Source organism: Ambystoma mexicanum, chromosome 4p, assembly GCF_040938575.1.
Source record: "Ambystoma mexicanum isolate Mex_15411 chromosome 4p, UKY_AmexF1_1, whole genome shotgun sequence".
NCBI lineage: Eukaryota > Metazoa > Chordata > Amphibia > Caudata > Ambystomatidae > Ambystoma > Ambystoma mexicanum.
Window position 1 is genome coordinate 462,587,586 of NC_090927.1, and position 13,074 is coordinate 462,600,659.

The 13,074-nt window shown below is 45.3% G+C and overlaps 1 protein-coding gene across 1 annotated transcript in view; it reads left to right on the forward strand.

The window, feature by feature from the left end:
• LOC138453292 (uncharacterized) overlaps positions 1–13,074 on the forward strand; it is a 150,054-nt gene that overhangs the window by 100,787 nt on the left and 36,193 nt on the right. The gene's annotated exons all lie outside the window — the stretch shown is intronic.

Genomic DNA, 13,074 nt, shown 5'->3' on the forward strand with positions numbered 1-13,074 from the left:
ATGTCAAGCCGGTCACTTAAGATCCTAAGGAAGGTGTTACCCATGATTCCGGACCCACTGCGTTCTCCAGTGGTGGCTGCCATGGTGCTATCATGATTTGACTACTGCAACTCCCTGTACCTGGCTCAACCCAATGGTTTGATTCAGCGGTTGCAACGTCTGCAGAACTTAGCTGCTCGTGTTGCCACTGGCACAGCTTATGGTGTGCATATTTCTCCTGTGCTCCGAGCCCTTCATTGGCTCCCGGTGGCCCAGCGGGTCGATTTCAAAGCCCTATGAATAGTTCATCGTGCCCTCCACAATTAAAGTGCTGAATACGTCCAAGCTAAGTTCACCCATTATCTTCCCAGTCGCAGTCTGCGGTCCGTTTAATCGCCTGGTGGACTCGATCTTTAAATGGGTTCGGGTTGGAGGACAGACTTTCTCCACTGCTGCTGCTATCCTATGGAACAACCTCCCGCTTGTTATTAGGAAAACTACTAACTAGCTAGCTTATGAAGACCGTAAAAACTCATCTATTCTAGATATTGCTGCTCGTTGTTTCAACCTCAGTCTCCCACTCTTAGCGCCAAGATGCCTCTGGGCGACCATGCACTTTATAAGTAATATTAACATAACATAACAGTCCATGGAAAGTTTGTCAAATGCAGTAACCAATGTCTGAGTTTCACATTTCTGGAAGACACCATTATGTGCATCTTTGTGAAGCACATTTTTCGCCACTTCACTGGAAAAGAAACAATGGCAGCAGTCTGAATACTACAGTCAACTTTATCCTGCTTCCGATTCGGTGATCCTTTTGGAATCCTGTTGCACAACAGGAAACTGCTTCACAAGCTATTGAGAACTGACCTGTTCACAGCCACGGTCATGATATTGTAATGTTAGTAACTCTCCTAAAAACTCACCATTCTGCATGCTCACCCTCAAACTCTGAACTAAACACAACCATACCTCTACCGCACACACTTCACAACACTCAATATGAAACCAAACCAGGCACAGCCATACCTCAACCTCACATGACGGGTAACACACCAACGCTAAGTGACCGGTTTTTCCGAACTGAAGCTGCCAACCACACATCAAAGCTCTCTTGCTCTTCTCCCTCTGAATCCCACTAATAACCCCAACCCTCCTTCCATTGCACATCCGCCAGAGTGCCAAGAGACCATGCAAGTGGCAAGAGTGCGCAGTAGCAGACTTAGTAACATACATTTTACAGTACATTTCAACCAATATATGTAGTTTCCCCATCTCTCACTTTATCATGTTGTCTATTATGTAGATTAGAGAGGCAGCTGGGTTTGTCAAGAAAGCATACCACAGTTTGATGGGTGAGTGGGATGCCCCTTCTTCAACTCACGACATTCCTGCCTTTAAATAAATCAATTGTTTGGGAGTTGATGCTGCCACTATTAGAATCCCTTTTGAAAATCTTATTTCCACTGCCTCTATCTTTACAGGGTTCATGCCCCATATCCTGCACCGTAGCCTTATCATGCCACACATCTTGGATTTATATACTGTGATGGACTCCCCTGCCTGGTTCTGGGCACCAACAAGGTGGTGTCTCAAGAGCCAGAACCCACCCCAATCCAGTGGATGTTGGGTCAGAGGGTGGTATGCCAGGGACCCTCTGATCACCCCACCTTGGTCCTAGTGACATGGCAGGGGACATTGACATTGCTGCACCGCAGGTCAACACTGGGGGTTCAGAACTTCCCCACCCCACTAGCCCATTATGGCAGCTCATTCCTGAAAGCTGTGGCCCTGTCTAAAACCTTTGTGTGACTCACACAGATACTATTGTTGCACCACCTCTCCACCTGAGAGAGCCTCAAGCTCTTCCTGAATGGATCCAAAAAGGAAAGCTTTCCCTTTAAGGGAACTGGTTTCTCTGCCCTCAATATTGGTACCAAGTGTTTTGCTACTACTGCAATTTCAGCCAGTCCATTAAATGTCTCTTTTTCAAGAGACTCCTGGTGAAATCTGTGATTCCACGAACAGAATATTGCAAAGTTTGTGATTTCCTAGATGCTGAGAATTCAGTGCAGGAGGAAGCATTTGAGGGCCATCGTTACCCGGCGGGAGATTCTCAAGCTGGGAATAATGTGTTACCATTCACCTGCACGCTCGGTGAAACACAGTGTTCTTAAAGCTTACCCATGTGTATCCCAACCTTTAACCCACATGCTGGACACACCAAATACCTCTGCACATGACTGGCTGCTGCCAGGAGGGTCGGGAGAGAAAGGCTAACACCGAAGAAGATGGACAGGCCAATTGTAGTCTTGATTTAGCCTCTTGAGCCAAAAATGACATCCGGTGCACTCAGGGAGGATAGCATAACACAGCCCTCACCTAATGAAAGCCACATGTGCAGACCAAGAATACCCACCCAGGGAGAGGAGAGAAAACTCTATAGAAGTGCCACACCTCAGCCAGGAAGTGTAGGTTGCAAGAGCAGGAGGCTCACATTTGGAGAAGGTTGAAGACTGGTGGAAAGATCTGAGGCTGGAGAGACAGTGGAGAGGTTGATGCAGTTGAGAGCAGGGGGAGTTGGTGAGAGCTGAGAGGTTCAAGGAGAAGGCAGTGGCATCAGAGGGTGGGAAGGAGCAGGAGTAGGTGGCAACACCAGATTGAGCGTTAAGAGGAGGAGGTGGCAACATAGTGTTGGGTTTACAAAATGTAGCACGTGGTGATGACTCTCACGCAAAAAGCTCTCATGTATCAGTGTTTCTTATAACAGCTTATTTCAGGTAGTCAGTTACAGGCTACAGCCAGGAGGGTCAAGGGAGAAAGGCTAAAACTCTAAATGATGGTCATGCCAATGATGATCTTGCTCCAGCCTCTTCAGCCCAAAACGACCTCCGGTGAACTGATGGAGGAGAGCCAATCACAGCCCTCACCAAATCAAAACCACATATGTAGACCAAGAATACCCCTAAAGAGGGAGGAGGGAACACACTATAAAAATAAGTGTGTAGGAAAAGAGCGGTTGTATGGGCCAAGTGAGTAGCATACAACCAAAAAATGCTACGAACAAACTAGTAAGTGCAGTGGATGCCCACCCTTATGCAGCCGCTCCGAAAGGAAAATAAATTATGATAGGTACATTAAGTTGAGTTAAGTTGGTTTATTGACCTCACAAAGTAACATAGGTTACTTATTCTCACTTGAAACTCGTCACTTATTCGTGAGATTGTTAGTAAGTGACATCCTGAAGTGTATACATCAACTTCTGTAATAGATGAATGGAGTCACAAGCTATAAGATAACATTTGCCTATACATGAACTCCTGTGATAGGTGTAGTTTAAAGAGTAATTTGCTTGCAGATTACAAGCAGTTAACGAAAATTTGCCAACTGCATGGCCATCAGTTTCCTGGGCTTTTTCAAGGCAAATAACACACACATGTCACACAAATATTTTGAATGAATCCTTGAGTTAGCGAGTTGCGCTGTTTCCTTATGCCATGTTGTATGAGTGTTAAAACAGACCTAAGTAGGTGGGCTAGTCCCCATAGGTGTTGCTGCATGATAGATTAACTGTTCTGCATTGATCTACAGACACATGTTATCTTATAGCTTGTGACTCCATGGCCTGAGATAAGTGTTTCCCAGCACCCATGGGCGTAATTTTAGGGGGGCGGGGGTGTTTGTCCCCCCCAACTTTCATGGAACACTATTTTGTCCCCATTGATTTGAATGGGGCACCTTTTCTTCAGAGGTCATGTCCCCCACAACATTTTCAGCAAAGTTTCTCCACTGCCAGCACCGGATCCATTTTGAACATTATTTTTCTTTCTTTGTGCACATCCCTTACTTGCCCCCTGCTCCCTGCACCCCCCTGCAGTGTGCTTACTGGTTTGAGGACATGCCCGCCACCCATCCAACCCACGCAGCTTGTGATTGGGCACCTGCCAGAGCCCCTTTCTGCAGTGCCTGGCCAGGGGGTAAGTGTGTCCCAGCCCAGGATCTATTTTGAGCATTATTTTATTTTCTCTTTGTGTGCTTTCTGCGCTTGCCCGCTGCTCCCCGCAGCCCCCTCCCCACAGAGCGCTTCCTGGTCTGAGGACATGCCCGCCCCCATCCCGCACATGGAGCTTGTGATTGGGCCTCTGTGTTAGGAAGTATGATAGACACTTAGTCATACTATATGATTGAATTATATAAATTCTGGTTTTATTGGGAGTAGCCCCCATGGAGGCCAACCTTCATCTCTTCAGGCATCTTCGTGTATGGTTCCATCAACATTCTGGAACCATACACAAACATGCTGTCATGGTTACAGAACTTATGTACATCATAGTTTCAGCACGGTGTACTGATAACTATTGTAATAAACATCACAACATCTTCCCTTCTATAATGAATTGAACAAACTAAGTTTAACAATTTAAATATGTTAATACTAACATTTCATAACAATTAATGTATATATAACATCTTGACTTAATGCCATGTTTAAGAAAAGGATATACCTATAAAGAATTGCATATCTTTTGATGCTCTTGCTTCCTTGTGTTGCTGTAGTTCTCAGTCCCAATTTCTCTTTAATAATATACATAGTCTTGATTATAATTCCACGCTCTTTTCCTAGCTCTTGAAGATGACTGAACATTCTCTACTTTTTTCTCATGTATTCCATTTTTTGTTAAGTTCTCCTGAGCAAATGCTTTGTTCATATATCCCAAGTCATTGAACTTGTCTTTAAACATTACTCCCTTTGCCAACTGTTCTTTCTTGTTTCTTACAACTTCCTCCTCCTTTGCCAAAATAACATCATTACATGACCACTTCTTTCCATCTTCTAGAATTACCGATTTTCCAGAGCACTCCATTATTTTCTGAGGAGGACGAAATCTTGACTCTCCTTTCATCACTCTTTTGGGTTCTATTACTCTAACCCAATCTCCTTTTTCAAACTTGCTTTCTTGAACATGTTTCCGTCTGTCATAATCATTTTTGTATTCTTCTTGATTTCTTCTTACTCTGTTAACTATTTCTTCCAAATTTATTTCTTTGTTTTTTTGTTTTGTTATCCATGCAGGTCTGAATCTGTTAGTGGCTATTCTCCCTCTCATCAAAGTGAAAGGTTCTTCTTCAGTCACTGAATGAGGTGTAACTTTATACGTGTTAAGTGCTTCCTTTAATGTCTCTGTCCATGGTATGTTGTTGACAATAGCTAATTGAATGATACCTTTTATGAAACGATTCATTCTCTCCATCAATCCGTTCCCCATAGGATGGTACAAAGCTGTTGTGTTATGTTTGATGGCCCTTTCTTTAAGAAATTTCTGGATTTCTTGTGACATAAATTGAGCTCCATTGTCAGATATTATTTCTAGAGGCTCCCCTTCTCTATTAAAGATTTCCTCCAAAAACCTAGTAACTTTCCTCGCTGATATTGATTCCTCAACGATTCCACATTCCACCCATTTGGATGTATAGTCAACCATTACAATGAAATAGACTTTTTGCGGTCCTAAAGTTTCATATGGTCCTGCTATATCAATTGCCAGTTTAGTCCAAACGGTACTTGGAATCTCTACTGGTTGTAATGGTGTGATGTGCGTTGTTTGCTCTTATCGCTTACTGCACATGCTGTGCAATCCCTAACAAGAGCTTCCAATTCACCCCACATGTTGGGCCACCAATAAGCTTCTCTCACTCTTCTTTTTGTTAAGTTTCTTCCTACGTGACCTTCATGCGCTATTTTCATAATTTTCTCTCTCATCTTAACTGGAGGTATTATCCGCTCTCCTCGATATACGCATGTATTATCACTTGATAATTCATCTTTTATCTTTTCCCACGATTTGATATTCTCCTCGGTATCTGTCCATCCATTTTCAATAGCTTTTCTTAACAATCTCTGTTCAAGATCTTGTTCTCTCGCCTCAATCCAATCTTCTTTTGAAAAGCTTGGGTATATATGTGCTATTATACACTCCATGTTTTGATCATCTGTCAGTTCTCCTTTGTCATCACATTCAATCGTGTCACAGTTACATGGTAGACGAGAAAAGCAATCAGCCACTACATTGGTCTTTCCAGGGGTGTATTTTATACTGATATTGTATTGCATGATAATTAACGTCCACCTCCTTATGCGTGGAGAAGTCATGTGGGGATTCTTTGAATTCAAAACATGTACAAGCGGCTTGTGATCAGTTCTGATTTCAACTGGTATGCCCCATATGAGACTTTTGAAATGTTCTAGAATCCATTTAACTCCCAAAGCCTCCTTCTCAATAGTCGAATAATTCTTCTCAGCTCCTCTCAATGTCCTGGATGCAAAGGCAATGGGAACTATCTCACCATCTTGAATCTGCTCTAACACACCCCCTAAGCCCATGTTGCTGGCATCTACTGATATTCTGGTCTTGGCACTTGAATCAAACATTTTTAGCGCAGGTGCTCTGTTTATTAATGACTTCATTGTTTCAAACTTCTTCTTGCATCCTTCAGACCAATCAAATCTCATACCTTTGCACATCAGATTTCTCATTTGTTCTGTTCTATCAGCGTAGTGATCCACGAACTTTGAATAGTATTCTGTTAATCCTAAAAAACTTCGGAGTTGGTCTTTATTTAACGGATCAGGAATCCTGAGAATGGTGTTAACCAATGACTCTTTGGGTTTTATACCATCAGCATTTATGCGATGACCTAAATATGTTACTTCGTTTTTCTTTATCTTGCATTTCTCAATTTTGAGTGTCATGCCTTTCTGTTGTATAACTTGTAGCACTCCTAACAACTTAGCATCATGTTCTTCTTCAGACATTGCGGATATCAGGATATCATCCTGGAAATAGTGAACCCCTTGAAGAACATCAAACAAGTGATGCATTAATCTCTGAAATACTGCAGCCGCAGAAGCCAAACCAAACGGCATCCTTTTATATATGAATGCCCCCAATGGTGTTATAAATGATGTTAAATGTCTGGAATCTTCGTCTAACACTACCTGGTGATATGCCGACGATAGGTCAAGTGTCGTGAAAAATTTTGCTGGCTTCATCGTGGTCAACATTTCTCCTATATTTGGTAGTGGATGGCGGTCCACCCAGATGTTGGCATTCAGATCTCTCAGGTCGACACACATTCTTATTGATCCGTCGTTTTTTTAACAATAACAATAGGGGATAACCATTCAGAGCTTTCGATGGGTTCAATGATGTCCTGCATGCTCAATTTCTCTAGTTCACTTTTCAATGCTTCTCTAGTGCCAATAGGTATGTTTCTTACTTTATGTACCACAGGATTTGCTCCTCTAAGTATGATCCGATGCTTGAAACCTTTAAGAATTCCAATGCTATCATTGAAGACCTTAGGAAAACTCTTGGCTAAATTCTCCGATGTACTACAGCTATCTCCATTAATGCAAAGAATAGGCACACTCTCACCTGGATGTATGCGGATCTTCAATGATGCTTGTTCCCACCATCCAACTATGGAAAATCCATTTTCAGCAACATACAATCTGCAGTATGTCTTCCTTCCTTCGAAATTTAAATGTACCCAAGCCTACCCAACTATATTGATGGGAGTCTTACCATATCCAGTCGCTTTAATCTTGGTCAATTGCAATTCTTCCTTTTTTTTTTAGTATGTTCACATATGTGTCCACATCCACCATAGTATATGGAGAACCTGTGTCCACCATAACTTGCAACGTTATCCCATCTATTTCCATTGGCACCCACAGGCCCAAACCACTCTCATTTGGTGTGAAGGCAAGTATCTGTACTTCCTCTTCAAATCTGTCTGTGATCGCTAATAGACTACTTGGACCACCAATTTCATCTAAAGCCTTTATGCTTGTCATGGCAGCACTTCTTCTGCTGCCATATCGACCATTATTTCTCACATGTCGGGCATTGAATCTGCCTCTGCCTCTGTTGTTGCGACACACTTTACTAAAGTGACCTATTAGTCCACACTTATAGCATTCAGCTGATACAGCAGGACAGTCCTTCTCTACATTCATATGTCTAAACCCACCACATTTGAAACACTTGTTGGTCGTTCTGTATGCACTGTCTCTTCCCTGTCTAGATCCAGCATCATTGTCAGACTTGACTATTCCTTTGACAATAGCAATCAAATCCTCTTCACTACCATATTGTCCATCCATTGTTTCTCTAACTGACTTTATGTCTGCATTCTCCATCTTGTTCTGAACCTCCTTCATGCATTTCTCACCAAGTTCTATGGACCTAGCTATTTCAATTGCTTGATCCAATGTAGGGTTTTTTGCCTGCCACAAACGCTGTTGTATGCGAGGATCTGCCACATGCAGAACCAGTTGATCTCTCAAGTATTCCTCCGCCACTCCTGTGAAGATACACGTAGCCAATAGACCTCTCAAAGCAGCTATGTAGGCATCGATGCTTTCGCCCTTATTCTGTTTCCTTGAAAAGAATCTATAACATGGTCCAACACAATGTTGGTTTTATTTCCAAAGTGCTTATTCAGTTTAGTGATTGCCACATCATATTTTCTGGCTCCACTTGAGGATTCACCACCCAGAACTACATCCGTGTGATCCAATTCTGTTAAGTTCCTGAAGATCCTGAGTGCCTCTGCACCTATGCGGTTGAGCAGCGTGGCCTCCTTTAAATCATCATTAAACTTGGACCCTCCTATCGCTCTCAAGTATACTTGAAAATTGTCCTGCCACTGTTCCCAAGGACACACCGGATCCCCAGGTAGTGTCAAAAATTTCATAGGAGCCGCTATGTTCTGCATCATTCCTTATTGGCAACACAACTATTTGTGTACTCATGTGACTGTCACAAAATCTTCTTGTTCAGTTCAATATTGTCTGTATATTTCAAGTTGTCTGGCAACTGTATCAACTTTCAATCCTTGAAACTCGGTGCCATCATGCCAACTTTTATTTCAGTATTTATGTCTTTAATGCAGTTCATGTGTAACTCTGGCAATCCTAACGTTGCAACACTAATATGCGTGTGTTCTGATTCAAGCGTGCTTTACATTTGTTCAATTCGATCAGCTGTTGCACTTCGTTGCATCCACTTAGGGCGCATTCATATTCACTTCGTATGAACAGCTGAGGGCTATAGTTCACTCGTAGAACGCACGCAGGCCAGTATATACATCATCTCCCTCATCCTTATCATGATACGCGCATTGACGGCCTTTCGCGTAGCGTTTGCCGGTGTGGTGAAAACGTTGTATCCCTCAAAATGGCGGCACGCAAACCACGCACATAGGTGCTTTCCTCTTGCGTTCTCTCAGAGTCGGCCTCGCGCAGCGTTCAAATGATGCCAAGCTAACATAAGCACAAATATTTGCTTGTTTTTCTCCTAATGCGTGCGATTCGCGCCGCTACTTTCGCCCACTTGCCTTGAAGCAGTCATAATATTTCCGTGGGTTCTGCTGCTTCACCATATCTTTGACGCAGTTGGTAGAGTCAGCAGACTTGTTTTTCACTGCTTCTGGGGGCTCCCTCCCGCGGAGTCCTCGTCGCCAATTGTTAGGGAGTATGATAGACACTTAGTCATACTATATGATTGAATTATATACATCCTGGTTTTATTGGGAGAAACCCCCATGGAGGCCAACCTTCATCTCTTCAGGCATCTTCGTGTATGGTTCCATCAACATTCTGGAACCATACACGAACATGCTGTCATGGTTACAGAACTTATGTACATCATAGTTTCAGCACAGTGTACTGATAACTATTGTAATAAACATCACAACACTCTGCCCCTTCTCGAGACACCCATTCAGGACCGCCCATTTAATATTCTCAATGAATGGTTAACCTCAATGTTTAGTAGGAGCTGTCCTTCTCAGTCTAATTTCTAAGAGCTAGCACTGGGTGGGGGGCTGCCTCTGATTATGAATATGGCTCGTCCAGCTAGAACGGACCTTGGCATTGACATCTCCTCCTACCAGGAGAAGTGTCAGATTGTCCCTCCTGAATTCTGACCTCCTTTACACGGTCTAGCGGGAAATCCATCTACTATATAAGAAACGTGGGCGTTAGATTCTAATTCGAACACATAATATATGATGTGATCATATTATCTGTGAGATTCGCACATAAATTATGTGATTTTTACAGAATCACATCATTTAGATACTAAATTATGTTCAGGGTTGAGTAGAGAAAGGTTTACAAATAATCCATGAACATTGAGGTAGGACTTGTTCAGTCCAGTAAGTCCTCCATTTTGATGTGTGAAAGGGTGGTTTGGAAGGTCTTTTCAGGGGAAGGCTCTTGCTGCAATGTTGTTCAGGGTTTTATCGAATTATCGAATGGAGAATGTTTTTTCTCAATTTAGGAAAAAGAACACTAAGAACAGAAGGAGGATGTGCAAGAAGAATCTTCTGTTTGTGTTATTGTGTTACTTAACACTGCTGACACTGCATTTTCTTTTTTTTTACCAGAAACTCCACTTACGGGTAGAGATGAACTGGAATTTAAGGCATGCAAAACCTTTCATGCTTGGGGGTTTGAGGGCCCTCCTTTATCTCTGTATGAGATGTATGCTACTGGCAAGAGTCTACAGTGGAAGACATACACCTCATCGTTTCCCCATAGAAAACCCTGGTTAGTCGCGCGTTTTACTTTGCTGTTGCCGCAGGTGTGCCCCATAACAACTGGAAAGACACACATCGCTGTACTTCCCACCTGCTGAAAATGTGTGCTTCCACCCATCCACCATAGCAAGAAACTAGCCAAGTGCAGAGCTGGCACAGTGAAATTGCAGTCTACAACACCTGCAGCACTGTTCAGAACTGAGTAAACAATCTTCCTAGACAGGGGAAATATCTGCTCTGCAGTTTCCCCTCACTTCCACAAGAGCGTGTGCTTTCAAGGACTCATTGAATAGAGTCCATATGGGCCGTAACATTTCTTGCCTATCAGTGACAAGCCCTTTTAGCACCCTGGGAGGGGGTGCCAGCCAATCAGCGAGCTTGGAACGTGGGCTGAACCCTTTCGTATAAGCCTGCATTCAGAGTTCCCCTCGGCCTTGTGCTGCTCGCCCTGAGCCGTCCTTGACCCCTCCCACCCCTCCCCATATCGCCTTTCAAACCCACCAGTAACTACACGCAGGTGCTAAAGACGATGTTAACAGTTTTTTAAAAGAAAGAAAAAAACATACCTTTACTCCGTATTGCGACGCTATGTCGGACACTGAAGACAGACTCCTGTCCCAGCAGAGTTTTCCTTAAAAAAATAATGTTAATGTTGGCGGTGTCCGGACTCCGCTGTCCGTGAGCCCTCCACCCCCCTTGAGACAGAGATGTTTCTCGTGTGGGCTCCCCGATGGTTGTGTCGCCACCGGACATGCCCCGTTTATTTAACTGCGCAAGCGACGGAGTGAACGTCACCCCGTTGCGTGCGCGCCCTTCAAGGGCCAACGCCACACTCCTCCTTTTCCATAACAACAAATTGGAAACAGGAGGGACTAACTATCACACATTTGTAAAGCATGCAACTTTGCACACAACAAAACCCCCATTTATTAACAGCCACCCTGGATCCCCCGAGGGTGCCTGTCACGGCCTGACCATGTCCCCAGGTCAGCCTCCCCAGCTCAGTCCGTTACATAGTCTGTGAGACGGGCAGGATTCCCACGCCCTGTTCTCAGTGGGTACCTCCTGCCAACGTCCCTGGCCGGTGTCTCTTGACCTGGTCTGCCCCGAGCAGGAGAGTCCACGGCGGGGCTTTCACCCCCACCTTCATCTAATGCATCCTCACCCTCTCGGTTGTCCGGGCTGTCCACTCTCGGGTCGCCGATTCTCCTGAAGAAGGAGGCATTCCTGGTCACGGACGACGTTCCATCAGAGGCTGTCACCATAGAGCCCTTCACCGCCACGACATCCAGGGGGGCAGGTTCATACGTGAGGGATAGCTTGCCTTGTGGGTGGCGATTCCTCACCAGCACCTCATCCCCCAACGCGATGTGTGGGGGTCTCAGGACTCTCCGGATGTTTTCCATCTGCGTCCTTGTTCGTCTGTCCTCCTCGACCTGTTCATTGTCAATGACGGCGGGGTCCCTGTCCCCCACCTCCGGTATAACGTCTCTCGGGCATCTTTGGAAGAGAGCCTCTGCCGGTGCTACACCCGTTGAGGAGTGGGGTGTGGTCCGATATCCCCGCAGGAAGACATACAGTGCCCTCTGCAAACACTTGCCTTTTCCGTGGGCAATCCTGAAGACTTTGTTAAGGGTGCGCATCATGCGCTCTGCTTCACCGTTGGCCCGGGGACAAAGTGGGGTTACCCGCCGGTGCTGAATGCCATACTCCTTCATGAGCTCAGCGAAACTCTCGCCTTGGAATGGTGCCCCGTTGTCGGAGCACAGCACGGAGGGCAGGCCATGGGTGGCGAAAATCTTCTCCAGCGCCTCCACCACATTCTCAAATGCGACAGACTCTATGAACTCGACCTCCGGGTATCGAGACCACTCGTCCACCACAACTAGGAAGTGAGTGCCTCTCGACGTGGACCCGGAGTCTGCGTGCACCACTTCCCATGGCCTAGTCCCTCTTGGCATTGTTTCAATGGACGGTTCCCGCTGGGCCGGTGCCGCAGCCTGGCACCAGAAGCACGATGCCACAAATGCTTCCACCTTCCGCTCGAGCTCCGGGAACCACACCTTCTGTCGGAGGCGAGCTTTTGTCTTGGGCGCCCCTTGGTGGCCCTGGTGCGCCAGGGCGATGACCTGTGCAACTTTGGCCTGGGGCACCATGATCCTCTCACCCCTTAGTAGCAGCCCCGACTCCGAGAATGTCAGTTCTTCTCTCACTCGCCACAACTGCTCCAGAGCCACTCTGGCTTCACATGTCCTTCGTTCTACCGCTTCCAGCACCGTCTTCCAGGCACCCCGCTGCATTGCTTCCCTCAGGATGGCAAAACACTCGTCGCTCTTCGACGCAAGCTCCAGCTCCTCCACCTGCATGGAGTTTGGGGTGGCCGTTTCCACGACCAGGCGGACATGTTCGTCGGCCTCTTCAGCCGATGTCGACTCCTGCGAGTCCCCTCTTGGGTGTCGAGAGAGGTAGTCCGCCGCGTTGTTA